This window comes from Cherax quadricarinatus, chromosome 80, assembly GCF_038502225.1.
Source record: "Cherax quadricarinatus isolate ZL_2023a chromosome 80, ASM3850222v1, whole genome shotgun sequence".
NCBI lineage: Eukaryota > Metazoa > Arthropoda > Malacostraca > Decapoda > Parastacidae > Cherax > Cherax quadricarinatus.
In genome coordinates, this window is record NC_091371.1 from 15,538,156 (window position 1) to 15,544,323 (window position 6,168).

Consider the following 6,168-nt stretch of genomic DNA (forward strand, 5'->3'; position numbering starts at 1 on the left):
TCCTTTTCAGACCCCTAAAAATACACCTACAAAAGCACTTACAAAAATAAACTTACATAATTGGTCGAGTTGGGAGCTGATCGTTATCCGGGGGTCCACTGTATATAAGTCGTTTTTCCTTGGCTGTTTGGAGTGGCATCTGAGCTGTCATATCTTTGCACCTCTACATAGACAGTGATTATGTATGAATGATGGTGAAAGTGTTTTTATTTTGGCATCATCCTGGCTCAGTGGGAGACAGCTAGCAAGTACTGGAGTGTAAACCTGGGCATTTTAAGTTGGAGTGCAAGATGCCATCACTTTTTATAATTGTTTATGATGAAAGTATAACAATATGTACTCTAAAGTTATTGTTTGTTTATCTGCCACTTATTTAAAACAAAAACTGAATTATCTAAGCACAAAATGTATAATTAGCACTTTGGAGAGTGCCTTCAAAATTGGTTATAGTTGGATTGCCTACAGTATTTGGCTTTCTCATACAATAATTGCTTTCAGTACTCTGTCACTTTATATTTATGTGAAATGTTCTTGCTTGCCTTTCTTCCCATTTTGTGGGACTTAATGTCTATATTAAATTCTGCCATCCATCTGTCATTCCATTTGCTTAATTTATGTCTTCTTATAGGAATTTTCAGTAATTGTCATTACTATATTTACATAAAACTTTTAAATCATTTGCAAACATGATCATGTAGTTATTTTTATTTTTTTCTGGCAGTCAAGCAGTAGAGGTATGAACATCAGTGCATATTTTACAGTTCAAGGTTTTTCAATCTTATCATGCTACTGCTCTTTTCTGACTTTTTCACTAATAACTCAGCACTTGCAAGGAAGCTGGCAGCATTGTTCATCTGCTTTAGTGTCCAACAAGCTTTTTTTTTATTCAGACTGCAATTGAAGTTCTGGCCGACATCTTTTCATTATTATCAGCTGTGGGATGCAGTACTTCAGCTCCCCTCAAGGAAGGTTCCTTGATGCTGATGAGGGGCTCTTGATCTAAGGAATTGAACGAGTGTCCCAATTCCCTGAATCAACCCTGAATGCCATCCATTCCCCAAGGCACTGTGTGACCCATATAGGTTTAGTGTTACCCCCCCATGTATGTAATAATAATAATAATAATACTTGAACAAATGCATATTGATAACACTGAACTTTCACATGGTTGTCTTGTGGAGAGGTACCCAGTGCCACTGCAAAAAAAATGTCATGTGCTGATGGTCCAACATCTTATATGTTGCAAAATTCACCAGAGAGCATGCTGACTTCTTTGTCAACCTCTTAGCTCTCTTGACATTCTTACTCTGCCCTTGTCTCTGAAAATTCCACATTTAATACAGATTCTTTCTGATGTAACTGAAACTGATGTACTGCACCAGCTTTGGCTAACCTTTCATTGTTATACTCATTCTTCACCTTTTTTACTTTTTTTTCCCTAACATCTGTTACCCTTTTGCCATGCAGCCTTGAAGGATCCACAGCTTTTGTGCTTTTTGTGAATATGTATGTATATTTTATGCCCCTTTCTGACTAACTGGTTTTCCCTGAATCCTTCCCCACACTAATAATAATAATAATAATAATAATAATAATAATAATGAGAGTAGGGAGCTAGTAACCCCTTCTCTTGTATAAATTACTAAATTTAAAAAAAGAAAAAACTTTTTTTCTCTCTTTAGGCCACCCTACCTTGGGATACAGTGGGTTCGTTGAGGAAAAAAATAATAACTTTCACCTTTGAAGGAGGGTGCATATGCTGAAGGGCTCTTAATTCAAGGAATTGGTGCTGCCCTCCCCTTTCTTATATCAAACCTGATTACCACCTATTCTGCAGACATTGTACAACTTAATATAATGTTTGATCACTACAAATCCAGCGCTTCTCTACAGATTAATATATATGTGCCTCAGAACTTTCAAGGGGGTGGGGGAAGGGGGTGCCCTGATGCTGGTGAGTTCTTTGTTTAAAGAACTGGACTTAACCTCTCCTTCTTAGGATGAAGCTTAACCTCCTATTTTCTAGGTGCTATATGACCCTTATGGGTTTAGCACCTTCAGCAAATATCGTAAGTAGCAGGCCCCAAAGCTGGAGCTCAGCCATCTAGATGGTATTTTAACTTGTAAAGGTTTGGAACAATTTGTGAATATAATACTACTTGATGTTGGAAAACCTTTAAAGAAATCTCTTCGATAAACCATACACAGGTGGGGTTTTATCCCACGGTCAGAGAGAGTCTCAAAACTCCAGACTGTCACGTTAGCCACTGGGCCATTTATTATTATTATAATCAAAAAGAACTGGGCCGTTTAGCTTCAATAAGATTCATCCAACTAGGTATACTTATACACCATAGGAAGGTTAGCATAAGCACCACTATGACCACAAATGCAAGGTTTAACAGACGCCTTTTATTGCACCTAACTAAATCTGAGTCTTATGTAATGTACACAAACGGCAACTCATAACCTGTGTTGCTGCTCTGAACACACGTGCTGACGTCATCAAGGGGGCGGAGCTCGGAAACATTCATCTGCTGGATCCTGAACTCCCATTGGCTGGACCTAATGTTTACATTCAGACAGCAAATCACTGACCATGTTACAAGTACAGCAGGAAGTTGCCCCCTTACAATACGTTTCCTGTGATTGGCTGAAATGGATGTAAATAAACAGTTTCTATCAATGAAATAGGAGCACGGGAAAGTGACCTTCAGCACAACAACCTGTCTTATGGGTTGCTCTTGACAGCCATTTCCTCAAGCCAAAATTTTGGCGTCAAAACTCATTTTAAATTAATTAATTATCTATCATTCTCTACAAAAAAAAAAAAGGTTCATAAGAGTCCTGGCAGTGTAGTTAAGAATTAATGTGGACCGGAACTAAATTAGATTGCAAGGCAATTTTTTTTATGTAAGAAGAATGTTTCTTTCTAATTAAATTAAAGCTAGAGATATTCTAGCGGCCTGTATTGTGAGGGAGGAAATGTTCTAGAGGATTTGTATGGGAAAGGCTAGTAGGTTCTGAAAACCTATGAGGAAATGGGAGCCAGTATGTATTGACTGGGAGGAAAGATGAGAGGGATTGCAATGTTAGGGAGGGGAGATTCTTGCAGCCTGTAGTTTGAGGAAGATTGATCCAGGCAGCCTGTACTGATAGAGAGGGGAGATGAGAGGGGCCTGCAATATCAGGGGAGATTTTTGCATCCTGTAGTTTGAGGGAGGAAGATTGATTATGGCAGCCTGTACTGAGAGGAGGGGAGGGGGGAGATGAGAATGCCTGCAGTATTAGAGATTCTTGTAACTGTAGTCTTAGGGAAGAAGATTGATCCTGGCAGCCTGTACTGAGAGGGGGAACAGGGCCTGCAGTGTCAGAGGGGAGATTCTTGATCTTGGTGGTCTGTAGAGCGAGATAGGGAAGACACTAGCTAGCAGCCGGTAGTAGTGTTGGTATGGGACAATCCTTACAGTTTAAATTCTTATGGTGGCAATGCAACCTGTAATGTGAAGACCCCTCAAGGAAGGTTCCTTGATGTTGGTGAGGGGCTCTTGATTTAGGGAATTGGATCTGTGCTCCAGTTCCCCGAATTAAGCCTGAATGCCTTCCACATCCCCCCCACAGGCGCTGTATAATCCTCCGGGTTTAGCGCTTCCCCCTTGATTATAATAATAATGTAATGTGAAGGACAAATTATTACTATGATTGTCTGTAATGTATTGACAAAAGATGACATGAAGGTACATGTCTGAGCTGCTTACTCTCTTGTTTATAACCTAATAAATAAATATACTTTTATAGTTAGAAAACTTTATTTATCCTTTCTGCATAATATAGCAAAACAAAATGCTTATAAGTGATCATTTTATTATACAAAGTTTCTTTTTGATTATAATAATAAATAATTATACAAAGTTTTGCATTCATGGGAGGAAACGCTAAACCCGTAGAGGTCATACAGCGTTAGGGAATGGGAAACAGTATTTATTTATTATGCATTTTAATCGAGGAATGCAGTAAATGGAAGGCATTCAGATTTGATCCAAGGAAAGTAAGGAGTAAATAAAATTCAGTTTTTTTTTTTAGAGGCATATTATGTTGCGATGGAGCAGAGTTGAAACAGCAACTCATAAGCTGTGTTGCTGCTCTGAACGCCCGTGCTAACGCCATCAAAGGGGCGGAGCTCTGAAACAATCATATGCTGGTAACTGATCTCCCATTGGCCGGAGCTAATGTTTACATTCAGACAGCAAATCAGCGGCCATGTTACAAGTGCAGTAGGAAATTGCAACGTTCCCTGTGACTGGTTGTAATGAATGTAAATAAACAAAGAGTTTCTACCAATGAAATGCGAGCGCGGGAAAGCGGCCTTCAGCACAACAACCTGTCTTATGGGTTGCTCTTGACAGCCTCTTCCACTGGCCAAAATTTTGGTGTCAAAAACCACATTTTACCACAAAAAATGCTACGCAGATTGCTTTGTCACTTGGCAATGAGTGTGTATATGTATGTAGTTAGGAAATTAATGTGGACCAGAAATAAATTACAATGTAAGGTATTTTTTTTAATGAAAATATGTCTCTGTAATGTAAGCGGCTTGTAACGTGAGGGGGAAATGTTATTTATAGAGGTTATGTGTATAATGAAGACGAGGTTCTAGAAGCCTATAAGGAAATGACTGAGAGGCGAAGAAGATGTTGGCTGTCTGTACTGTGGGGAAGAATATCCTGACAGCTTGTATGTATTGACTAGGAGGGGAGATGAAAGGGCCTTCAATGTTAGAGAGAGTCTTGCAACCTATGTTTTAAGGAATATTGATTTTGGCGGCCTACAATGAGGGGCGGGCCCCTCAAGAGAGGTTCCTTGACGCTGGTGAGCAGCTCTTGATCTAGGGAATTGGGTCTATGCTCCAGTTCCCTGAATTGAGCCTGAATACCTTCCATCCCCCCTCCCCTACAGGTGTTGTATAATCCTTATGGGTTTAGCGCTCTCCCATGATTATATAATAAGGAGAGGGACGGGAGATGGGAGGGCCTGCAGTGTTAGAGAAGGGAAACTTTTGATCTTGGTGGCCTGTAGAGTGAGACGGAAAACCTTTGCTAGATTATGGTTGTCTGTAACGTGGTAGATAAGACACATAGGCAACATTTAGGCAACTTTATTCAGAAACGTTTCGCCTACACAGTAGGCTTCTTCAGTCGAGTACAGAAAGTAGGCAGGAACTCCTGCCTACTTTCTGTACTCGACTGAAGAAGCCTACTGTGTAGGCGAAACGTTTCGGAATAAAGTTGCCTAAATGTTGCCTATGTGTCTTATCTACCAACCTGTCGGTATTGTATACCATTTGATAATCATTTGTCTGTAATGTATTGAGAAAAAGGAGACATCAAGGAACAAGTGTGAGCGAGCTTCTTACTCTTATATTATTATTATTATTATTATTATTATTATTATTACTATTATTATTATTATTATTATTATTATTATTATTATTATTATTATTATTATTATTATCATTATAAAAATTGAATTTAATCAGGGAATGCAGTATATGGAAGGCATTCAGATTCGATCCAAGAAAAGTGGATGTAAAATGAATAAATAATAAATAAATAATAAAATAAAGTTTTGCACGTTTCGGAGGCAAATATGGTGTGATGGGGCCGAGTTGAAACAGCAACTCATAAGCTGTGTTGCTGCTCTGAACGCCCGTGCTGACGTCATCAAAGGGGCGAAGCTCTGAAACAATCATCTGCTGGTAACTGATCTCCCATTGGCCGGAGTTAATGTTTACATTCAGACAGCAAATCACTGACCATGTTACAAGTACAGTAGCAAATTGCAACCTTACAGAACGTTCCCTGTGACTGGTTGTAATGAATGTAAATAAACAAAGAGTTTCTACCAATGAAATGCGAGCGCGGGAAAGCGGCCTTCAGCACAACAACCTGTCTTATGGGTTGCTCTTGACAGCCTCTTCCACTGGCCAAAATTTTGGTGCCAAAACGCATTTATGAAAATAAATAACAATTTTCCACAAAAGCTATGCAGACTCGATTTACATTGCTTTGTCGCTTGTCAGGAAATTAATATTTACCGGAAATACATTACTGTGTAAGGAATTTTTTTTAATGAAAGAATGTTTTTTCTCTACAATGGTTTAAGATAGTC